Source organism: Schistocerca cancellata, chromosome 5 (assembly GCF_023864275.1).
Source record: "Schistocerca cancellata isolate TAMUIC-IGC-003103 chromosome 5, iqSchCanc2.1, whole genome shotgun sequence".
NCBI classification, from domain to species: Eukaryota; Metazoa; Arthropoda; class Insecta; order Orthoptera; family Acrididae; genus Schistocerca; species Schistocerca cancellata.
Genome location: NC_064630.1, coordinates 241,442,374 through 241,468,930, shown reverse-complemented (window position 1 = coordinate 241,468,930; position 26,557 = coordinate 241,442,374). Strand labels below are relative to the sequence as shown.

At 41.9% G+C, this 26,557-nt stretch overlaps 1 protein-coding gene across 3 annotated transcripts in view; it reads left to right on the top strand.

Annotated features, from left to right (window-relative positions):
- Positions 1-26,557, top strand: part of LOC126187822 (probable cytochrome P450 301a1, mitochondrial) — a 357,451-nt gene that overhangs the window by 139,986 nt on the left and 190,908 nt on the right. The gene's annotated exons all lie outside the window — the stretch shown is intronic.

Sequence of the window (26,557 nt, the reverse complement as noted above, 5' to 3'; positions counted from 1 at the left end):
ATCACCAGTGCCCATCATGAGACTGAATGCTACATAATAGATCTGCAGGCACGTGGCGCAGAAAGGGAAGATTATAAGTGGAGCAGAGAGGGAATGTGGAATTATTCTAGCGACAGTATGGGATGCAAGTACGGAAATGCACTAACATAAGAGAGTTTGCCAAAGCGCAGATTGTTATGGCCTCGTGCTTGGGAATCAGCGTCTCGGAAACCACTGTAGTACGAATAATCATACTACAGTGGTTTCCGAGACGCTATAGACAGTTATCCTATGGGAAGAGTCATCGCTGTTGGGGAATACACAGAGCATGAAGAGATGCAGGTGGTCGGCAATAATGGTCAGAGAATAATTCCAGAGAATCTCAGTTGAATGTCCACCACATAATACTATTGTCGCCTTTGGCCTGCCTCCACAGAGTGGTCCACGTTTTGACCATTTACTGGCCTGGATGATAGCGTACTTGGACACAATCATCACTCTGGCTAACAAGAAACGGGATTCGTTTGTCCGTGCAATATGTTCCCATTGATTCACAGTACAATCTCGATCATCCCGTGTCTACTGCAATCGTGATTGAAATGTCGTTCGGTACACCTGGGAACATGTGGGGGTCAGCTGCTGAGGAGCTCCACGTTCACAAACGTGAGCTGAATGCTGTAGTCCAAAACACTTGTTCTGGCTCCACCACTGTACTCTGCCAGATCCTGTCACAGAGCGCCGCCTATTCTGTTCTGCAGAGCAGGAAAGTTTTCGACCATTTCGACCACCACTTTCTGTGATGAGACGTGTAGGTCCAACACTTCATCCCCTACTTGAGGTTTCGTCGTTCTTCAACAACTTTCCATGGATGTTCATGACAGTACCGTGTGAACAACCAAACAGCTTGCCTCACCGTTTCCGAGACGCTCATGCCCAAGCACGAGGCCATAACAATCTGTGCTTTGGCAAACTCTTTTATGTTACTGCATTTCCGAATTTGCATCCCATATCGTCGCTAGAATGTTTCCACATTCCTTTTCTGCTCCACTTACAATCTTTCCTTTTTGCACCGCGTCTGCAGATCTATCACGTGGTATTCAGTCTCATGGTGGGCAGTGGTGATAATGTTTTGTTTCATCAGTGTAGGTGGTGGCATAGAAAAGGTAGAGTGCATAGAGAAGTCGTCCCTTGGGAGGGCAGTAATGGTGAGGGCCGCGGGCAGGTGCGGTAGGGGAAATGCTCAAAGCTGGAGGGGAAGTGCCATAAGTGCCATTCTAAACTGAAGCCTGGGCTCAATTTTTTTTGTGAGTTAAGTGAAGCCCCTCCACGTCCACCCTTCACAGTGACCATTCAAAAGGATCTACTGTCACCTCTGCTTTGGTTACTACCTAAAAATAATTCCACTGAAAATGTAACAAAAGCAGCGATTTATTTTCACCTAGCTTGTTAACCATTTGTAACTTTCAGAGAATCGTCATGAGTGCTGAACCTTGACTAAAACCTACATTTCTCTTGTTGGTGTGTTAAAATTTGCTTCTTTTCCTAAACACAGAGCAGTTTACACAATGTCACTCCACTAACGTCTTTTGTAGACCCAGCTGCGAGAGAATTATGAAACTGGTTTATTGAGTCTATTAAGTGAGGATCTATGCAAAAGTAAGGTCAATAGCTTATGAAAAAGCACATCCTAGGCACAAAAATAAACGTGCAATCACTTATGTAGTTTTAAAACTCACAGCATTTTTCATTTCACCAGCTATCGACCTTCCTAAAAAATTACACTCTTTCATCGAATAAGCCTGTAGTTAGTGGAATAACATGGTTGATAATGAAATTTTGCATACTAACCATATGGCTAAAACTTTCCTCTTTGTGTGCTACCATTTGCCATGATCTCATTTCGATATCCGAAACCGTTTATGAAATATGAGAAATGTTGTGGATATTTCCTACTCCTTTATCTCCGGCGTGCGCTATCGCAAATGATTGTGCTACATCAGATCAATTTTCTCGGGATTCGTGACAGACTTCCACCCAAGTCTAAAGAAAAATTCAATTTGTTAGCTGAATTTCATACACTGCAATATATTATGTAATATGCACCAAACACAAAATCATAGGGCTCTCTATTGCTCGTTGTAAACTTTTTGGATTTCGTGCAGTGTCTTACTTAAATGCAAATATCACAATAACTATGACCATTAACGAAACGATGGGCATGTCATCATGAAGCTGACAGATAAAGCTACAAGTAAAGCTGAAATGAAATTTTTTACCAGATAGTTTCTGCAAAATTAATTGAGAACGACTGCAGGGTATTCGCCTCAATTCTGTCATTGCATAGCGCCGCCGACTGGCAGAAAGCGAGCAAACAATGTGGACCTCCATCTCCGAACAAACGAATGAACTCTCCCAGCGCTTCGGACGAAAACTGGTCACTGTGCATCGAGCACCGTATCCTGCGCGGACACTGCATGGAGACACAGAGAAGTTATACATCTACATCTACATCTATACTCCGCGAGCCACCTTACGGTGTGTGGCGGAGGGTACTTATTGTACCACTATCTGATCCCCCCTTCCCTGTTCCATTCACGAATTGTGCGTGGGAAGAACGACTGCTTGTAAGTCTCCGTATTTGCTCTAATTTCTCGGATCTTTTCGTTGTGATCATTACGCGAGATATATGAGGGCGGTAGTAATATGTTGCCCATCTCTTCCCGGAATGTGCTCTCTCGTAATTTCGATAATAAACCTCTCCGTATTGCGTAACGCCTTTCTTGAAGTGTCCGCCACTGGAGCTTGTTCAGCATCTCCGTAAAGCTCTCGCGCTGACTAAATGTCCCCATGACGAATCGCGCTGCTTTTCGCTGGATCATGTCTATCTCTTCTATTAATCCAACCTGGTAAGGGTCCCATACTGATGAGCAATACTCAAGAATCGGACGAACAAGCGTTTTGTAAGCTACTTCTTTCGTCGATGAGTCACATTTTCTTAGAATTCTTCCTATGAATCTCAACCTGGCGCCTGCTTTTCCCACTATTTGTTTTATGTGATCATTCCACTTCAGATCGCTCCAGATAGTAACTCCTAAGTATTTTACGGTCGTTACCGCTTCCAATGATTTACCACCTATGGCATAATCGTACTGGAATGGATTTCTGCCCCTATGTATGCGCATTATATTACATTTATCTACGTTTAGGGAAAGCTGCCAGCTGTCCCACCATGCATTAATCCTCTGCAGGTCTTCCTGGAGTACGTACGAGTCTTCTGATGTTGCTACTTTCTTGTAGACAACCGTGTCATCTGCAAATAGCCTCACGGAGCTACCGATGTTGTCAACTAAGTCATTTATGTATATTGTAAACAATAAAGGTCCTATCACGCTTCCTTGCGGTACTCCCGAAATTACCTCTACATCTGCAGATTTTGAACCGTTAAGAATGACATGTTGTGTTCTTTCTTCTAGGAAATCCTGAATCCAATCACAAACCTGGTCCGATATTCCGTAAGCTCGTGTTTTTTTCACTAAATGTAAGTGCGGAACCGTATCAAATGCCTTCGTGAAGTCCAGGAATACGGCATCAATCTGCTCGCCAGTGTCTACGGCACTGTGAATTTCTTGGGCAAATAGGGCGAGCTGAGTTTCACATGATCTCTGTTTGCGGAATCCATGTTGGTTATGATGAAGGAGATTTGTATTATCTAAGAACGTCATAATACGAGAACACAAAACATGTTCCATTATTCTACAACAGATTGACGTAAGCGAAATAGGCCTATAATTATTCGCATCTGATTTATGACCCTTCTTGAAAATGGGAACGACCTGCGCTTTCTTCCAGTCGCTAGGTACTTTACGTTCTTCCAGCGATCTACGATAAATTGCTGATAGAAAGGGGGCAAGTTCTTTAGCATAATCACTGTAGAATCTTAAGGGTATCTCGTCTGGTCCGGATGCTTTTCCGCTACTAAGTGATAGCAGTTGTTTTTCAATTCCGATATCGTTTATTTCAATATTTTCCATTTTGGCGTCCGTGCGACGGCTGAAGTCAGGGACCGTGTTACGATTTTCCGCAGTGAAACAGTTTCGGAACACTGAATTCAGTATTTCTGCCTTTCTTCGGTCGTCCTCTGTTTCGGTGCCATCGTGGTCAACGAGTGACTGAATAGGGGATTTAGATCCGCTTACCGATTTTACATATGACCAAAACTTTTTAGGGTTCTTGTTTAGATTGTTTGCCAATGTTTTATGTTCGAATTCGTTGAATGCTTCTCTCATTGCTCTCTTTACGCTCTTTTTCGCTTCGTTCAGCTTTTCCTTATCAGCTATGATTCGACTACTCTTAAACCTATGATGAAGCTTTCTTTGTTTCCGTAGTACCTTTCGTACATGATTGTTATACCACGGTGGATCTTTCCCCTCGCTTTGGACCTTAGTCGGTACGAACTTATCTAAGGCGTACTGGACGATGTTTCTGAATTTTTTCCATTTTTGTTCCACATCCTCTTCCTCAGAAATGAACGTTTGATGGTGGTCACTCAGATATTCTGCGATTTGTGCCCTATCACTCTTGTTAAGCAAATATATTTTCCTTCCTTTCTTGGCATTTCTTATTACACTTGTAGTCATTGATGCAACCACTGACTTATGATCACTGATACCCTCTTCTACATTCACGGAGTCGAAAAGTTCCGGTCTATTTGTTGCTATGAGGTCTAAAACGTTAGCTTCACGAGTTGGTTCTCTAACTATCTGCTCGAAGTAATTCTCGGACAAGGCAGTCAGGATAATGTCACAAGAGTCTCTGTCCCTGGCTCCAGTTCTGATTGTGTGACTATCCCATTCTATACCTGGTAGATTGAAGTCTCCCCCTATTACAATAGTATGATCACGAAACTTCTTCACGACGTTCTGCAGGTTCTCTCTGAGGCGCTCAACTACTACGGTTGCTGATGCAGGTGGTCTATAGAAGCATCCGACTATCATATCTGACCCACCTTTGATACTTAGCTTAACCCAGATTATTTCACATTCGCATTCGCTAATAACTTCACTGGATATTATTGAATTCTTTACTGCTATAAATACTCCTCCACCATTGGCGTTTATCCTATCCTTGCGGTATATATTCCATTCTGTGTCTAGGATTTCGTTACTGTTCACTTCCGGTTTTAACCAACTTTCCGTTCCTAATACTATATGCGCACTATTTCCTTCAATAAGAGATACTAATTCAGGAACCTTGCCCTGGATACTCCTGCAGTTTACCAATATTACGTTAACTTTTCCTGTTTTTGGTCTCTGAGGACGGACGTTCTTTATCAACGATGATAATGTCCTCTCTGGTAAGCCGTCAGGTATTTTATCGTTTCGCCCAAGGGGGGTCCCTCTAACCTAAAAAACCCCCGTGTGCACGCCACACGTACTCTGCTACCCTAGTAGCTGCTTCCGGTGTGTAGTGCACGCCTGACCTGTCTAGGGGGGCCCTACAGTTCTCCACCCAATAACGGAGGTCGATGAATTTGCAACCATTATAGTCGCAGAGTCGTCTGAGCCTCTGGTTTAGACCCTCCACACGGCTCCAAACCAGAGGACCGCGATCGACTCTGGGCACTATGCTGCAGATATTAAGCTCAGCTTGCACTCCGCGTGCGATGCTGGTTGTCTTCACCAAATCAGCCAGCTGCCGGAAGGAACCAAGGATGACCTCAGAACCCAAGCGGCAGGCGTCATTCGTTCCGACGTGTGCTACTATCTGCAGCCGGTCACACCCATTGCGTTCAATAGCTGCCGGAAGGGCCTCCTCCACATTACGGACGAGACCCCCCGGCAAGCACACCGAGTGCACACTGGCATTCTTCCCCGACCTACCCGCTATTTTCCTGAGGGGCTCCATAACCCGCCTAACGTTGGAGCTCCCTATAACTAATAGGCCCGCCCTCTGTGACTGTCGGGACCTTGCCGGAGAATCGGCCACTGGCCCAACAGGCGAGGCATCCTGTGGTGGCTCGGAAACGATGTCATCACCACTAGGAAGCACCCCGTACCTGTTGGAAAGGGGTAAGGCAGCTGCCACGCGGCCAGATCCCACCTTCGCCTTTCGGCCAGGCACGCGCGAGCCCACCACTGTCCGCCATTCACCCTGGAGTGATGGCTGACCGGTAAGATGCTCACTGCTGGAAGACGCAGCGACATCAGGGGTTCCATGTGATTCCAAGGCCACCGAAGTAGGCATAGGTCTCACCACAGTTGCCCCAACGCCACTACGAGCCGACGCCTGCGCCTCGAGCTCGATGAGCCTAACAGACAAAGCCTCCACCTGCCCCCGAAGAGTGGCCAATTCTCCTTGCGTCCGCTCACAACAACCACAGTCCCTACACATGACTATGTTTACCCTACCCTATACGGTGACAAATTCCCAAGATAATCTTCTGATGAGCTACTCTGATAATCAAGAAACACTCACTGAAATACGAGACGCGAAAACTACGCTAGGTTTTCCCAGTAAAACTATTTAAAAGCTAAGCGCAGCAAATAAGTACAAAAACGCTTTATACAAACAGTACTCGCTGCTGCTGGTGCTCTCGCTCTGGCTGTCACAAGACAACTGCTGATTCAAGTGACTAGTGGCTAACGGCCGCGAAACAAACAAAGACGGTTTTAGGGCGCTTTCTGTTCTAAACGATCAAGAAAACACTAAGAAATCTAACACGAAAACTACGTAAAGTTATATAGTGCATAATGAAGGTATATGGTGACATAGAGAATAAAATCTTAGTCTATGGTTCAAATGGCTGTGAGCACTATGGGACTTAACAGCTGAGGTCATCAGTCCCCTAGAACTTGGAATTACTTAAACCTAACTAACCTAAGGACATCACACACATCCATGCCCGAGGCAGGATTCGTACCTGCGACCGTAGCGGTCGCGCGGTTCCAGACTGAAGCGCCTAGAACCGCTCGGCCACACCGGCCGGCGGTCATCAGTCCCCTAGACTTAGAACTACTTAAACCTAACTAACCTAAGGACATCACACACATCCATGCCTGAGGCAGAATTCGAATCTGCGACCGTAGCAGCAGTGCGGTACCGGACTGAAGCGCCTAGAACTGCTCGGTCACAACGGCCGGCTGTGGTGACATAGAGAAAGTGCATGGTGATATAGAGACAGAAGGTGCACAGTGGCACAAAGAAGGTGCACAGTCACAGAAGATACGTTGTGACGTGGAGAAGGTAGGGGGTTACTAATAATAAGTATATGATGAAGGTGTATGTTATCATGGAAAAGGTATTTCGCGATTGAGAATGTACACGATTTCGCAGAGAAGGCCCATAGTATTGTAATATACATTGAGGTGACAAGGGAGATTGGGTTTAACGTCCCGTCGAGATCGAGTCGTTAGAGCCAAATATTATAAAAACTACTGTGCTACATTAAGAAAGGTTATTAAAAATTCGAGAATAGAAGCTTTCGAAATGTGGTGCTACAGAAGGATGCTGAAGATTAGATGGGTAGATCACATAACTAATGAGGAAGTATTGAATAGGATTGGGGAGAAGAGAAGTTTGTGGCACAACTTGACCAGAAGAAGGGATCGGTTAGTAGGACATGTTCTGAGGCATCAAGGGATCACCAATTTAGTATTGGAGGGCAGCGTGGAGGGTAAAAATCGTAGGGGGAGACCAAGAGATGAATACACTAAGCAGATTCAGAAGGATGTAGGCTGCAGTACGTACTGGGAGATGAAGAAGCTTGCACAGGATAGAGTAGCATGGAGAGCTGCATCAAACCAGTCTCAGGACTGAAGACCACAACAACAACAACATTAAAAATTCCAGAAGCATGTGCATCATGTCTGAGATTAATACCTCTGATTACAAAATCAAAACCATTTGGAATATTATACAAGGGAGACAGGGCAACCAAGAGTACAGGATGACGGTATTACCATCAAAGCGAATGGAAACTTGTCAAACAACAAGCTGGAAGTCGAATACATTTTGAATAATCATTTTTTAAATGTTGTAGGGAAAATAGGGTATAAATGTTCATTTGAAGAATTTGATAACATTGAAATTCCACCCACCTCTCCTTTTGAAATTATGAAGATGATAAACTCTCTCAAGAATAAAAGCTCACCTGGAATTGATGGCATTTCCAGCAGGATAATAAAAGCTTGTTCCCAAGAGATAAGTGGGATTCTTAGCCACATATGTAATAGCTCTCTGAAGCAGGGTATTTTCCCAGATAGACTGAAGTATGCCATTGTTAAACCACTGCATAAAAAAGGGGATACGTCTGATGTCAACAACTACTGCCCAATCTCTCTTCTGACTGCCTTATCCAAAATTCTTGAAAAAGTAATGTATTGTAGAGTAGCTTCACACCTTTGTAAAAATAAAGTTTTAACAAAATGTCAGTTTGGGTTTCAGAAAGGTTTTTCAACGGAAAATGCTATATATACTTTCACTAATGAAACATTAAATGCTCTGAGTAACCGGAAGTCACCTGTTGGGATTTTTTGTGATCTGTCAAAGGATTTTGATTGTGTAAATCATGGAATATTCTAGATAAGCTCATGTACTGTGGTATGAATGGGGCAACGCTCAAACGGTTTAAATCATACCTAACTGGAAGAGTGCAGAAAGTTGAAATAAGCAGTTCACATAATATGCAAAAAACTGGTGATTTCTTAAACTGGGGAACAATCAAGAATGGGGTGCCACAAGGTTCGGTCTTGGGTCCTCTGCTGTTCTTAATATGTATATTAATGACTTGCCATTCTATATTCACGAAGATGCAGAGCTGGTAATTTTTGCCGATGATACCAGTATAGATATCACACCCAACAGACAAGAATTAACTGATGAAATTGTAAACGATGTTTTTCAGAAAATCATTAAGTGGTTCACTGCAAATGGGCTCTCATTATACTTTGACAAAATACGGTATATACAGTTCCACACAGAAAATGGAATGACACCATTAATAAATATAGACTTCGGACAGAAATCGGTAGCTAAGGTAGAATATTCAAAATTTCTAGGTGTATGAATTGATGAGGCGTTGAACTGGAAAAAACACACTGAAGATCTGCTGAAACGTTTGAGTTCAGCTACTTATGCTACTAGGGTCATTGCAAATTTTGGCGATATACATCTCAGTAAATTAGCTTACCATGACTAACTTAATTCTATGCTTTCGTATGGCATCATATTCTGGGGTAACTCATCATTGAGTAAAAAGTGTTCATTGCACAAAAACGTGTAATCAGAATAATTGCTGGAGCTCATCCAAGTTCATCCTGCAGACACTTATTTAAAGAGCTAGGGATCTTCACTGTAGCCTCACAATATATATATAGTCACTTATGAAATTTGTTATTAACAATCCGAACGAATTGAAAAGTAATAGCAGTGTACATGACTACAACACTAGGAGAAAGGATGATCTTCACTACTCAAGGATAAATGTAACTTTGGCTCAGAAGAGTAAGTTATGCTGCCACAAAAGTCTTTGGTCACTTACCTAATAGCATCAAAAGTCTGAAAGGTAGCCATATAGCATTTAAAAGGATATTAAAAGAATTTCTGAATGGCAACTCCTTTTACTCATTAGATGAATTATTGGATATAGTAAGCGGGTAATTTCCCCACCCCCCACCCAAAAAAAGTGTCATGTAATATTTTCTGTAATGTAATATCTTGTATAGACACCTTTTATTAACCTGACACGTTCCACATCATTACGAAGTGTCGTACTCATGATCTATGGAACAACTACTAATTTAATCTAATCTAATCTAGAGGCAGAGCATAAGCTCGGATTGTTTAGGAATGAGAAAGGAAATCGGCCTTGCCCTTTCAGAAGAACCATCCCGGCATTTTCCTGGAGCGATTTAACGAAATCACAGAAAACCTAAATCTGGATGTCAAAACGCAGGTTTGAATTGTCATCTTCTGGAATGCGAGTACAGTTTGCTAACCACTGCGCTACCTCGTCCACTCTGAGGTGACAAAAGGGTATGCATACATACAGATGGCGATAGTATCGCGTACATAAGGTAGGGTAGTGCAATGGCGGAGCAGACATTTGTACTAAGGTGATGCATGTGAAACAGTTTCCGATGTGATTGTTGCGGCACGACTAGAATTAACACACTTTGAACCGGAATGGTAGTTGGAACTAGACGCACGGGACATTCCATTTCGGAAATCGTTAGGGAAGTCAATATTCCGAATTACACAGTGTCAAGAGTGTGCCGAGAATTTCCAGCATTACCTCTTACCGCGGACAACGCAGTAGCCGACGGCCATTCTGAATGACCAAGAGCAGCGGCGTTTGCGTAGATTTGTCAATGCTAACAGACAAGCAACACTGCTTGAAAAAACCGCAGAAATCAATGTGGGAAGTACGACGAAGGTCTCCATTAGGACAGTGGGGTAAATTTGGCGTTAATGGGCTGCGGCAGCAGACGACAGATGCGGGTGCCTTTGCTAACACCATGACATCGACTGCAGGGCCTCGACTGGGTGCGTGGCGGTATAGGTTGGACCATAGACGACCAGAAAACCGTCGTATGGTAAGATGAGTCCGGATTTCAGTTGGTATGAGCTGATGGTAGGATTCGAGTTTGGTGCACACCCCAAGAAGCCATGGACTCCAGTTGTCAACAAAGCACTATGCAAGTTGTTCCATAAAAACACGGGAGAAGTGCCGGATAACGGTAACTTCCTACCACGATATTTCGGCGCAGAGTCTTCTGGCCATCTTCATGTGAGTGCCACTGTAGTAGTACTGGCGAGTACGCGCTGAGCTCCGCTATTTAAAGCCGTACTGGGGTGACATTGCGCATGCGCTGCTCAGCGTGCGCGTTCATAACGGCTCCGTGCGCTGCGCCTCGCGCCCTCCACTGCGAAAGCCTGGCGTATCGGTGTCAGGTCGATTTCTATCTTTATGCAGATAACTACGTCGACTACGAAGTTTCTCTATAACAGGATTCCAAGCAGAATTCAGCTGATAACCGCTATCTCGATTGATGAGAGTCTCGTTGTCAGACAATCTTATTTCCACAGATTCATTGATAATCGAGCTCCAAAAGTTTGATGTATGGGCCAAAATTTTTGTGTCGTTGTAATTCATGGAATGGTCTGTGGAAATACAATGTTCGGCGATTGCGGACTTGGTGGGTTGGAGAAGGCTAGTATGCCGTTGGTGTTCCACAATGCGTTCCTGCACAGGTCGTGTTGTTTGCCCTATATATGATTTGCCGCATTCACACGGAATTTTGTAAACACCTGGTTTACGCAGGCCCAGGTCGTCTTTAACGGATCCCACCAGTGATGAAATTTTGGAAGGAGGGCGAAAGATGACTCTCACTTGATACTTTCTCAATATTCTGCCTATCTGTGAAGAAATATTCCCAATAAATGGTAGATAAACACTCGACCTGAAGGCCTCTTCCTCTTCCTTCTTCCGTCGTTTGTAGGTCTTCACCACTCTGTTCACTTGCCTAGGTGAACAGCCATTCTTCAGAAATACTTTTTGCAGGTGTACCAGTTCCGCTTGAAGACTGTCGGCGTCAGAGATAGTATGGGCACGTTGGATCAAGGTTTTGAGAATGCCCATTGTTTGTGCTGGATGGTGGCAACTAGTAGTTTGTAGATACAGGTCTGTATGAGTGGGCTTTCTGTACACCGAGTGACCAAGTGTGCCATCACTCTTCCGTCGCACCAAGACGTCTAAAAATGGCAGACAACCATCTCTCTCTATCTCCATGGTAAATTTTATGTTTTCATGTATGAAGTTCATGTGACGTAAAAATTCTTGGAGACGGTCCAGACCATGAGGCCACACTATAAAAGTGTCGTCAACGTACCGCCAAAATACTGTCGGTTTAAAAGTGGCAGAGTCGAGTGCTCTCTCCTCAAAATCCTCCATAAAAAGATTGGCCACCAGGGGAGACAAAGGACTCCCCATGGCGACACCGTCAGATTGTTCGTAAAATTCGTTGTTAAATATAAAATATGTAGAGGAGAGAGTGTGCTCAAACAACGCTGTAATGTCTGCACCAAACATATTCCCAATGAGGTGCAGTGAGTCCACCAGAGGCACCTTTGTGAACAGCCGACTTCGGTCACTACAACTGCAAAGTAGTGATTTATTGGTCAGTTTTGATGTGGTTTCACTGTTACAACGACACAAAAATTTTGGCCCATACATCGACCTTTTGTAGCTCGATTATCAATGAATCTGTGGAAATAAGATTGTCTGACAACGAGACTCTCATCAATCGAGATAGCGGTTATCAGCTGAACTCTGCTTGGAATCCTGTTATAGAGAAACTTCGTAGTCGACGTAGTTATCTGCATAAAGATAGAAATCGACCTGACACCGATACGCCAGGCTTTCGCAGTGGAGGGCGCGAGGCGCAGCGCACGGAGCCGTTATGAACGCGCACACTGAGCAGCGCATGCGCAATGTCACCCCAGTACGGCTTTAAATAGCGGAGCTCAGCACGTACTCGCCAGTACTACTACAGTGGCATTCACCTGAAGATGGCCAGAAGACTCTGCGCCGAAATATCGTGGCAGGAAGTTACTGTTATCTGGCAGTTCTCCCGTGTTTTTATGGAACAATCAGTACGCCGGGAAAGCTTTAAACATCACTATGCAAGTTGGTGGTTGCTCTATATGGGTGTGGGATGTGTTTACATGGAATGGACTGGGTCCTCCTGTCCAACTGAACCAAACATTATGACTGGAAATCGTAACGTTCGGCTACTTGGAGACCATTTGCAGCCATTCATGGATTTCATATTCCCAAACAACGATGGAATTTTGATGGATGACAATGTGCCGTATCAATGGACCACAATTGTTCTCGATTTGATTGAAGAACATTCTGGACAATTCGAGTGAATGATTGGGCCACCAAGATCGACCGACATAAACCCCATCGAACATTTATGGGACATAATGGAGAGGTCAGTTCGTGCACAGAATCCTGCACCGGCAACACTTTAGCAATTATGGGCGGCTATAGTGACAGCGTGGCTCAGTACTTCTGCAGGGGACTTCCAACGACATGTTGAGTCCATGCCACGTCGAGTTCCTCCACTACACCGCGCGGAAGGGGATCCGACAAGATATTATGAGTTATACCATGGCCTTCGTTACCTCAGTGTATGTGGAAATGTGTGACGACGTGAAAAAGGCGTGCCGAGGTAGAGGAAAGTACGCAGTGCCGTAGAGAAGGACCTTATCGTTGTAAATATACGTTAGCTATGTGGCCTGACATCACAACGGGACAACGGGAAATGGCGCTTCATGCATGATTTCTTCCAACTTTTAAGTTTACTTGGACGTCTTGCGACTCGTTTGAAATAATATTTCGTCCCTTGTGTCAATATTTACATCTCTACGTATCTCCTTCGCTTATTACCTATGATAATTTGCCCAACATTTTTCCAAACCACCGATTGTAACATACATGGATTTTTAAAACAAATGTGTGCCGTATTCTTACAGGAGACAGTGCTGGTTACAATGGGAAACGAGTATTCGGAGACAAATACTTGTCAACATATGAAACACAGTGTTTGAGGTGAGAAAGGTCAGGACTCAGTGCTGTAGGACACTCTTTCTGTCGACGTTCATTGCTCAACGCTTATTGGTTGTTTCAGCCTTTGTACTTAGGCCCACGACTGTGATTCTATTTTTAGACGTAGCACTTACAATTGTCTCCTGTGCCAGCCATTCCGCTTATAAAAATCTGAGGTTGTGCTGACATCAAAATAAGATTGGTGATTCCATAGAGTGGGAACAAACTAAACAGTTAAATGTAGTTGTATTGCTCCAGCACATAAATGGGAGATATGGTCTGCTGTTTTGGCTTGGCTAACGGCGTAAAATGGTTCAAATGGCTCTGAGCACTGTGGGACTTAACATCTGAGGTCATCAGTCCCTTAGAACTTAGAACTACTTAAACCTAACTAACCTAAGGACATCACACACATTCATGCCCAAGGTAGGATTCGAACCTGCGACCGTAGCGGTCGCGTGGTCGAGACTGAAGAGCCTAGAACCGCTCGGCCACTAACAGCGTAAATAGACTGGTACATGTCATGTACGCCGAATGACACCCTCAAGGCCGTATTCCATCTGAAAACAATGTTTGGTAGGTGCTTTCAGCGACATGCAGATAAAAAACCATTCGCAACAAGGACAAGGGACTGTGGTGAACCCTGCAAAGTTCGCACACCGGATAGGGAGGAGTGAGTGTTGCGAGGAGCAGAAGACGATCTTGTAACAAGCGTGTGAGAAATTGGAGCTGCTGAAGGCACTGACCACACTGCCGTGTGGACAGTTGTGAACGAGCAGATGCTTTATTCATATCGCTTGCAGTGTGTTGAAGCTCCCAGGCCACAAATGCAAGTTTACAGTTCTGCCAATGAATCCTAAGACAGAGTGTCCAAGATTTGTACATCTACATCTCCGCAATCTACCATACGGTGCGTGGCGGAGGGTACCTCGTACCACAACTAGCATCTTCTCTCCCTGTTCCTCTCCCAAACAGAACGAGGGAAAACTGACTGCCTATATGCCTCTGTACGAGTCCTAATCTCTCTTATTTTATCTTTGTGGTCTTTCCGCGAAATATAAGTGGGCGGCAGTGAAATTGTACTGCATTCAGCCTCAAATGCTGGTTCTCTAAATTTCCTCAGTAACGATTCACGAAAAGAACGCCTCCTTTCCTCCAGAGACTCCCACCCGAGTTCCTGAAGCATTTCCGTAACACTCGCGTGATGATCAAACCTTCCAGTAACAAATCTAGCAGCCCGCCTCTGAATTGCTTCTATGTCCTCCCTGAATCCGACCTGATAGGGATCCCAAACGCTCGAGCAGTACTCAAGAATAGGTCGTATTAGTGTTTTATAAGCAGTCTCCTTTACAAATGAACCACATCTTCCCAAGATTCTACCAATCAACCGAAGACGACTATCCGCCTTCCCCACAACTGCCATTACATGCTTGTCCCACTTCATATCGCTCTGCAATGTTACGCCCAAATATTTAGTCGACGTGACTGTGTCAAGCGCTACACTGCTAATAGAGTATTCAAACATTACGGGATTCTTTTTCCGATCCATCTGCATTAATTTACATTTATCTTTAGTAAGAGTTAGCTCCCATTCCTTACACCAATCACAAATGCCCAAGTCATCTTGTATCCTCCTACAGTCACTCAACGACGACACCTTCCCGTACACCACAGGATCATCAGCAAACAGCCGCACATTGCTATCCACCCTTTCTAAAAGATCATTTATGTAGATAGAAAACAACAGCGGACCTACCACACTTCCCTGGGGCACTCCAGATGATACCTTCACCTCCTATGAACACTCACCATCGAGGACAACGTACTAGGTTCTATTACTTAAGAAGTCTTCGATCCACTCACATATTTGAGAACCAATCCCATATGCTCGTACCTTAGTTAGGAGTCTGCAGTGGGGCACCGAGTCAAACTCTTTCTGGAAGTCAAGGAATATGGCATCCGTCTGATACCCTTCATCCATGGTTCGCAAGATATCATGTGGAAAAAGGGCGAGTTGCGTTTCGCAGGAGCAATGCTTTCTAAAGCCGTGCTGATGCACGCTTTCATTTTATTTGTGAACGACATCGGATTCACTCAGAATGAGATAATAAATTACCATAATAAGCACCAGATGGAAGATATAAAACGTCAGATTGATAATTGGAAACAAGGCATTAGGTTCTCTTTAGTATCAGTACGTGAACAGGAATTGTTGGCAACTGACTCATAGGACTTAATAGATGATATTTGTCACTAATTTCTGCACTTCACATTGCCTACGCTTTCTTGCAGAAAGACAATGGATACGGTTTAGGCACGGTGGAGAACCATCCTGTTTTATTAACCTCGTGCTGCAGTACCTACAGCGAACTTTTAATGAGCGGTGGAGTAGTTGGGTGCATAGTAGCATGGACTCCCTGCTCACTTGACCTCATCTCTTATGTTCTGGCCAACAATATGAAGGTGTCTGAAAAGGTACAATGATCTTATTAATAGCTCTGGCCATTCTAATATTTTCCTCCGTGTTTCGCTACAATATGGACTCATGGATGGTTGAGTTATGTTCCAACTCAGCATTTTTCGAATCTGTTTGGCGATGGCACGTTTTCTTGCCATTGGAATAGAGTAAGAACTACGACACAAGGTTTTATGTCGGATAATATCATGTTGGCATTCAGAACCTCGGATTATACTGGGCCTCTCTTAAAAAATTTAAAATCTTGTTAAATCAGACAACTAATTATTACTTAAATACGCAAATTCATTTGCTTTGTTAATAATGTCCTCCTTAATAAGGGAATGGCAGTACACTCTGTTTGCTGCCTATTTGTATAGTTGGTCTCCCTGCCGATCAACGTTATTTTTATGACTTGGCAAAATTTCTCATGGCGAATGTCAGTGTTCAGCAAATAAACACATACCTCAACACCATCAACTAAAAAGTGATATTTCCTGGAAGAAAGGCTCCTTTACTGAAGAAATTCTTTACTTCACATACAGTGCACCGCCAAAGAGTTAACAACTAGAAAAGTGCATCATTCCCAGCTTAAGAGGAGGGTGGGCCACAGCCTACACCTCCTAGGATATGACAGTTATTGATGGGCAAGGTTGTTGCCTTTACTTTCTCATAGATTTTCTTTTACAAATCAGTGGAGACTATGTTAATAGCAGGGACTCTGTCCAGTATTACTATGATTGGAATGTTGTTGACGTCTGTAGTAATCAACGATTGTAATACTGTAGAATGTTGATCATTACAATGATTTACATCAGAGTAAAGCTGATTTCTAATGTCATTCCCGTCATAATAAAGTATCAAGTGAATTGATCGGTCTCTGCTCCTTCCTAGGGTTGCCATCCGCCCCGATATGGGGCCGTCACCGCTATGGACCTTCTTGCCACGACATCCCGACAAGACCCAGTTTTGTCCATATTTTGCAAAATATTGTTAAGAGCTTGGGTCAAGTACTGTAGTAACGCCATCTGTTAGCACAGCATGTAAATGCAGCCATAGTTAGTTTTATTTATGTCAACACGTACGTAAAAGGGAAAAAAACAGTTGCTGAAAAAGGTTAAATCTTACCAAAAAATGGTGTGATAATTACTCCTGCCACAAAAAGTTCCATATAATTGTGTTCTAAATAAAAAGTAATTAAATTAAATAAAATTTTTACTTAATTTCTACACTCCTATCGCAAAGTGTCCTGACGAGGTCCCAGGTAGATATGGAAACACTGCTCCTACCCCACTCTGAAAAAAAAACCACATTAGGGAATAATAACGTCGCATTTAGTTCTCCTGACAGACGCTTTAGTTCTCCACATTTCTGTTAGGGGTTCGATTATACTAGTTTCAGTCAGTTTGATGATTCTGCTGTCATTTCCTCCATTGATTATGGTTGTTATTGTTTGCATAACCAGATGTGTATTTATTATCCTGTCGTCTCTGATTGTGCTTCTTAGAATAATTATGGTGACTGTAGTTATTATTATTTCTTTTCTTTCTCAGACGTTATGTCTGGTTAAAAATGCAAAGTGACGCGGATCTTGATCAAACGTGACTTCCTTTTAACTGTATGGTATATGTTACATTGCATTTAGGAACTTTCGGGTAATTGAACAAGTATCAATAATTACAGATTTCTGTAGTTGTATATATAAGTTTGGATGTAGCTGTATTGCGTTGATGTACTGGTGGATATTGCGTGGTATGACTCCTGTAGTTGATAGTATAATTGGTATAATGTCAACTTTATCCTGATGCCACATGTTCTTGACTTCCTCAGCCAGTTGGATGTATTTTTCAATTTTTTCTCCTGTTTTCTTCTGTATATTTGTTGTATTGGGTATGGATATTTCGATTAGTTGTGTTAATTTCTTCTTTTTATTGGTGAGTATGATGTCAGGTTTGTTATGTGGTGTTGTTTTATCTGTTATAATGGTTCTGTTTCAGTATAATTTGTGTTCATCATTCTCCAGTACATTTTGTGGTGCATACTTGTATGTGGGAATGTGTTGTTATATTAGTTTATGTTGTATGTCAAGTTGTTGATGTATTATTTTTGCTACATTGTCATGTCTTCTGGGGTATTCTGTATTTGCTAGTATTGTAAATCCGCTTGTGATGTGATCTACTGTTTCTATTTGTTGTTTGCAAAGTCTGCATTTATCTGTTGTGGTATTGGGATCTTTAATAATATGCTTGCTGTAATATCTGGTGTTTATTGTTTGATCCTGTATTGCAATAATGAATCCTTCCGTCTCACTGTATATATTGCCTTTTCTTAGCCATGTGTTGGATGCGTCTTGATCGATGTGTGGCTGTGTTAGATGATACGGGTGCTTGCCATGTAGTGTTTTCTTTTTCCAATTTACTTTCTTCGTATCTGTTGATGTTATGTGATCTAAAGGGCTGTAGAAGTGGTTATGAAATTCAATGGTGTAGCCGATGTATTTATATGAGTGATTGCTTTGTGTATTTTGCTAGTTTCTGCTCGTTCTATAAAGAATTTTCTTAAATTGTCTACCTGTCCATAATGTAGGTTTTTTTATGTCGATAAATCCCCTTCCTCCTTCCTTTCTGCTTAATGTGAATCTTTCTGTTGCTGCGCGTATGTGATGTATTCTATATTTGTGGCATTGTGATCGTGTAAGTGTATTTAGTGCTTCTAGGTCTGTGTTACTCCATTTCACTACTCCAAATGAGTAGGTCAATATTGGTATAGCATAAGTATTTATAGCTTTTGTCTTGTTTCTTGCTGTCAATTCTGTTTTCAGTACTTTTGTTAGTCTTTGTCTATATTTTTCTTTTAGTTCTTCTTTAATATTTGTATTATCTATTCCTATTTTTTGTCTGTATCCTAGATATTTATAGGCATCTGTTTCTTCCATCACTTCTATGGAGCCGCTGTGGTTATCCAATATGTAATCTTCTTGTTTAGTGTGTTTTCCCTTACATTTGTCTGTTCCAAAAGCCATATTTATATCATTGCTGAATACTTCTGTTATCTTTAGTAATTGGTTGAGTTGTTGATTTGTTGCTGCCAGTAGTTTTAGATCATCCATGTATAGCAAATGTGTGATTTTGTGTGGGTATGTTCCAGTAATATTATATCCATAATTTGTATTATTTAGCATGTTCGATAGTGGGTTCAGAGCAAGACAGAACCAGAAAGGACTGAATGAGTCTCCTTGGTATATTGCACACTTAATCTGTATTGGCTGTGATGTGATATTATTTGAATTTGTTTGGATATTAAGTGTGGTTTTCCAATTTTTCATTACTATGTTTAGGTACTGTATCAATTTAGGATCTACTTTGTATATTTCCAACATCTGTAGCAACCATAAGTGGGGTACACTATCAAACGCTTTTTGGTAATCAATGTATGCATAGTGCAGCGACCTTTTTTTAGTTTTAGCTCGATATGTCACCTCTGTATCTATTATTAGTTGCTCTTTACATCCTTGTGCTCCTTTGCAGCAGCCTTTTTGTTCTTCATTTATAATTTTGTTCTGTGTTGTATGTGTCATTAATTTCTGTGTAATGACTGAAGTTAATATTTTGTATATTGCTGGTAGGCATGTTATGGGGCGATATTTTGCTGGGTTTGCTGTGTCTGCTTGATCTTTAGGTTTCAGATAAGTTATTCCATGTGTAAGTGTATCAGGGAATGTGTATGGGTCTGCAATGTAATTGTTAAATAATTTAGTTACATGTGAATGTGTTGAGGTGAACTTCTTTAGCCGGAAATTATTATTATTATTATTATTATTATTATTATTATTATTATTATTATTATTATTATTATTATGCATGAGCATGCATAAGGCAATGGAAACCACTACATTAAAGACACATAACGTGTATCCACAGAACACGTGGCCTGTAATTGATCTCTCCATTGGCAAAAGATTCCGGAACAGTCCCTCATTCGGATCTCTAGGAGGGGCTGCCATGGAGGACGTGACCATGAGAAAAAGACTGAATAACAAACGAAAGGGCGACGTTCTACGATTCGGGGCGTGGAATGCCAGAAGCTTGAATGTGGTGGAGAAGCTATAAATTCTGAAAAGGGAAATGCAAAGGCTCAATGTAGCTATGGTACAGGTCAGTGAAGTTAAATGGAAAGAAGACTAGAATTTCTGACCAGATGAGTATAGGGTGATACCAGCGGCATCAGAAAATGATATAACGGGAGTAAATAACGGGAATATGATTTATTATGAATAAGGAGGTATGGCAGAGAGTGTGTTACTGTGAACAGTTCAGTGATAGGGTTGTTCTTATCAGAACTGACAGCACATCAACACTGACAGCTACTGTTCAGCCATACATGCTGAAGCTGATGATGAAGAGATAGAGAAGTGTATGAAGATACTGAAAGAGTAATACAGATGAAAACTAACAGTCATGGGGTACTGGAATGCAGTTGTACGGGAAGGAGTAGAAGAAAAGGTTACAGGAGAATATGGGCTTGGGACAAGGAATGAGAGGAGAAAGACTAACTGAGTTCTGTGATAAATTTCAGCTGGTATTGGCGAATACTGTTCAAGAGATGTCGAAATCAGATACTGGATGGTAAGGCGTACCCAGGAGCAGATACAGACTCAGATCACAATGTAGTAGTGATGAAGAGTTGGCTGAAGTTCAAGATATTAGTCAGGAAGAACCAATACGCAAAGAACTTGGGTACAGAAGTGCTATGGAATGACGAGATACTCTTGAAGTCCTCTAAGGCTGTAGATACAGCCATTAAGAGTAGCCCAGTAGGCAGTGCAGTTGAAGAGGAAAGGACTTCTCTAAAAAGGCCAATCACAGAAGTTGGAAAGAAAAACATAGGTACAAAGTAGGTAACTGCGAAGGAACCACAGCTAACATGAAATACTTCAGTTGATCAATGAAAGAAGAAAGTACAAAAATATTAAGGTAAATTCAGGAATACAGAAATACAAATCACTGACGAATGTAATAAATAGGAAGTGAAAGGGAGCTAAGACGAAATGTTTGCACGAAAAATGTGAAGGAATTGAAAAAGAAATGATGGTCGCAAGGACTGATTTAGCGTATAGGACAGTCAAAGCAACCTTCGGTGGAATTAATAGCAAGGGTGATAACATTAAGAGTGCAACTGGAATTCCACTGTTAAGTGCAGAGGAGAATGCGGATAGGTGGAAAGAGTACATGAAGGCCTCTATAAGGGGGAAGATTTGTCTGATGTGATAGAAGAAGAAACAACATTCGATTTAGAAGAGATAGGGGATCCAGTATTAGAATTAGAACGTAAGAGAGCTTTGGAGGACTTAAGATCAAATAAAGCAGAAGGGATAGATAAAACTCCATCAAAATTTCTAAAACAGGCAACAAAGCGACTATTCACGTTGGCATTTAGAATGTATGAGTCTGGCGACATGCTGTCTGACTTTCGGAAAAATGTCATCCAAACAATTGCGAAAAACTGGAAGAGCCGACAAGTGTGAGAACTATTGCACAACAAGCTTAACAGCTCATGCACGCATCCAAGTTTCTGACAAGAATAATATAGAAGATTGTTTGCTAAATGACGATCAGTTTGGCTTTAGAAAAGGTAAAGACACCAGAGAGGCAATTCTGTTGTTGCTGGAAGCAAGACTAAAGAAAAATCAAGACACGTTCACAGGATTTGTCGACTTGAAGAAAGTGTTCAACAATGTAAATGATGCAATATGCTCGAAATTCTGAGAAAAATAGGGGGAAACTATAGGGAGAAACGGGTAATATGCAATATGTAATGTACAAGAGCCTAGAGGGAGTGATAAGAGTGGACGACCTAGAACGAAGCGCTCGGATTGAAAAGGGTATAAGACAGGGACGTGGTCTTTCCCCCCTTCTGTTCAATCTGTACGTCGAAGAAGCAATGATGGAAATGTAGTTAAACCTCAGGAGCGGAATGAAAATTTAAAGTGAAAGGTTGTCAATGATACGATTCGCTGACGACATTGCTATCCTGAGTGAAAGTAAAGAAGAATTACGTGATATGCTGAATGGAATGAACAATCTAATGTTTACAGAATATGGATTGAGAGTAAATCGAAGAAAGACGAAAGTAATGAGAAGTAGCAGAAATGAGAGCAGCGAGAAATTTAACATGAGATTGATCGTCACGAAGTAGTCTACTATCTAGGCGGCAAAATAAACAGTGACGGACGGGGCAAGGAGGAATCAAAGCAGACTAGCGCCGGCAAAAAGGGTATTCCTGGCCAAGAGAAGTGTACTAGTATCAAACATAGACCTTAATTTGAGGAAGAAATTTCTGAGAATGTATGTTTGGTTCAAATGGCTCTGAGCACTATGGGGCTTAACATCTGAGGTCATCAGTCCCCTAGACTTAGAACTACTTAAGAGGAGTCGTACCGCCCTATCTCGACAATGTTAAATTGGCTATATAAATGCCCCGTTTTCTCAGGAACTGTTGAGTATATAAATGTGGTGTTTTTATCACATGTTCTCCCATGTTTTGTGACTGTATTGCTCTACAATCACTTTAAAATAATAACTGGAAAAAAGTTACGATTTTTCCCTAAGCATATAATTTTTTGGTGTACATTTTTACAATTTTAATTTCTTGAATTTTAACTATTACAGTAAATACTACTAAAGTACAGCTACAACATCATTGTACTATCTACGTCATGTGGTAAATAATTCATTGATGTTGATTCAGAAGTTTCTGAGAAAAAGGGGCTTTTATACTGAAAAATATCATGTTGAGAAAATTGTGTTTAAAGAAAATATTTTAATATACAGCCAACTTATACATAAAAAGTATGTTAGAATCCTCCTGGATGCTAGTCCTCATCTCATCCTTCATCTTCCTCACCCAGGGCTGGCCTCCTCCTTTTGGAACTGGCTTCTTTTGACATATTGTTTGTTCAATCTCTGCCTTAATGATTCGCAGTTGGTCCAAGTCCATCACACTCTTAGTGGTGTTGTAACCTTTATGAATGCCAAGATATTCCAAAACCTGTAGTCTTCCAGAATAGCCATCATTAAAAGTAAGAATAGCATCCAAAACACCAAATTCAAAGACTGACCTTCCAACAAACACATTTTTTGATATCCTTGACCATACAACATTGTTAAATGATTTTTTCGCATTTTGTGTTTTGCCCTTGAGACATTTCTTCAACAGCTCTGGTTGGGCAAGATACTGAAACATAGGTTTCATGGCAAGCATAACTGCATTTGGCATGGTAATTTTGTGCGAGAAAGTGTCTCCTTTACCCTCCTCTTTTGCCTTCAAGTATTTACACCATTCAGTGGAACACAGGTTGTGTATTGGTTCAGCATCTGTAGACAGCTTGTGAAAATAAATTGCCCAAACAGCTCTCTTCATACCATTTAAATTATCTGTGTTACTTATAATAGCCATACCATAATATTGTGTAGTCTGATCAATTTGTTTATCAGTCAGTCGACGTCTTATACTTAGACCATCAGATAACTTGGTACTTCTCAACTGCTGTTTGAGACTACGTAGTCTCGTGCCCATCCTCTTTTGCACATGATTAATGCACTCTAGTTTTGTAATTGACAAATCACCATAGGGTTTACTCTCCACCACTGCCTTTTACTATCGTGAGGCTCCATCCCCAAGAAAACTCATGTAGCGAACAGCACGGTCACGTTGGGAACGTTGGAACATTTTCACTGCAGAAGCCAACTCCATCCCTCCACTAGTTCCTTCATAGTTTCTCTGACAATTCATTTCATGCTTAGTTTGCTTTTCAGTACTCTTGCCTGATTGCCTACAACCCTGACTGTACATGGTCAACACATCAACATCCAACACTTTCCCACAGTCGATGATGATAGTAGATGCATATGAATTCTTTGACTGGAAACCTCTATTTTGCCAGGATCCGTCGAATGATATTGCTATGTCAGAACTACCATTTTCTCATACAGCCTACTCTTCTGCTGTAGTCATTGACTCCATAGCACACGCCTTGACGCTACTTCTTACTATGGAGTTGTATTTGATAGATTTTGTAGGGGGACTAGAGAGGTTCAGCAAGCTACAAAGAACCTTACCAGCGTAATGGCCTTTTCCTATGCATCTAAGTCCATAGAAATGTCTTAGATTAGTGTCAAAAAGTCCATTCTTTGCACTTACTTCTGAAGTCTTGAAAGTCTTTTCGCTTTTACAGTTCAAACACATTATTTGTAAAGTACACACCAGACCATTGCGTTGAGATAGCTTTTCAGAAATTTCAATTTCCCCTCCACATATACGACAACACACTGTTTGACACGAAGCTGCTTTGACACAAAGCTGCAAAAAGTATATGGAGATTAATAATGATATTGCAGTTTGTTTCACTGTCTGAAGCTGCGTTGTATTTTACATCATTACCCAGCAGTTTTTTATTGGAAGCACTCGGAGGAGTAGAAGGACTGTCACTATCTACAACGAAATTATCACACCCTTCGGCGCTAACCACTCCTTTTACTGGTGCTATATTTGTTCTGTAGTATCTGTTTCCTTTGTTTCGTATTTTTTTAAACTCTCCTTTTGGTTTAGTCATGACGGAAACTATCACAGAAACTAAAACGCGGCTAGTGGATAACTGTTGTTGCCAAACACTAACAAATGTACAGTTCAAAGAGTTTACTGTGAAGTACCGCCAATGTAGGCAACTTATGAAACAGACAGTTCTCTACAAACCAAAAGAAACCACAGCCTTCTAGACTATATAGTTCCAGAGGAAAATGCCAATCTGTGAAATGATGGAAAACAAAATCATCGGAAACATCGTTGCATGATTATTTTCAAATATTTATTTAAAATAGTAAATAATCGAATATTTCAATAAAACCAACACCAAATTAAGCATAAACATCCATATTTTCATAATTTGCATAAAAGTGAAAATGTCAAATTTTGTCATTTTGGACGGTACGACTCCCCTTAAACCTAACTAGCCTAAGGACATCACACACATCAATGCCCGAGGCAGGATTCGAACCTGCGACCGTAGCAGCAGTGCGGTTCTGGACTGAGGCGCCTAGAACCGGTCAGCCACAACGTTTGGATCACAGGATTGTATAGCAGTGAAACATGAGTTGTGGGAAAACCGGAACAGAAGTGAATTGAAGCATTTGAGATGTAGTGCTATAGACAAATGTCGAAAATTAGGTGAAGGAATGAGGATGTTCTGCGCATAACCGGAGAGGAAAGGAATATGTGGAAAACGCTGTCAAAGAGAAGGGACAGGATGATAAGACATCTGTTAAGACATCCGGGAATAACTTCCATGGTACTAGAGGGAGCTGTAGAGGGTAAAAACTGTAGAGGAAAACAGAGATTGGATTACATCCAGCAAATAATTGAGGACGTAGGTTGCAAATGCTACTCTGAGATGAAGAGGTTGGCACAGGAGAGGAATTCGTGGCTGGTCGCATCAAACCAGTCAGAAGACTGATGACCCAAAAAAAGTGCGGTATTACCACCGTCTGTATATGTGCATATCGCCATCCTATGACTTTTGTCATCTCGAAAGGACAGAGTAATGGGAGATGTAGGTGGTGTATTTGTCACAATAGGCAAAAATCTCAAACCCAATGAAATAGAAACTGAAGCTGCGTGCAAAACTTGTTAGACAAGACTCAATATGAAGGGAGGGCGTAAACTTAGAATTGGGTATTTCTGTCGACCATCGGGCTCACCCCACATCCTACAAAAACTTTATATATATTCCCAATTCATACTGTTATCGTTTAAGGAGACATTAATCATCCGATAATCTTATTTTTTCTGCACGGGGTCAGCATGTTAACCTGGATTTGGCGATGTTAGTGGGTGCAGCATGGCTGGATGGGCTTCTTGTAGCTGCCCACTCCTCCCCGACATGGAGCTGGTGTACCCCATCTGTCTCCGTCTAGTGTTATCCCTTGCAAAAGTGTGAGACGTGTTTGCAAACCGTACAGCTCAGGCGGGATGTGCGAATCAGGCCTGTATTCAGGCAGTTAGATGCAGAAAACTGCCTAAAAACGATATCCAGTCTGGTATTCATCGTTATCCCTCAGGCAGATTCGATCCGGAATCGGCGCCTCTCCCGAATCCCGAAAGCGGCTTGCTAACGGACGCAGCTATCCAGGCGGACCTTAATCAGCCCATAATCGACTGGTCGACTGGGATAGTTACAGTTAAGTAGTGAATGTGAGTAGACATCCTCGAAATCCGGAGGAACAAATAGATCTAAAGCTTATGCGTGATGGAAATGTGTATTCTAAATGACAAATTTTCCATCATGGACAGCGCTATTTATTATAATAACGCCAATTTTCAGGTGGTTAAGGTACTGAAAACATAGCAGTTGTTAATACTAGCAAAATAAATAAAAGGGAGTTGAGCTTATATGGCTCATCTCAGCAGTTGCCACACACACCATCAATGTGAAACAGACACAAATAAATCTCGTTCGA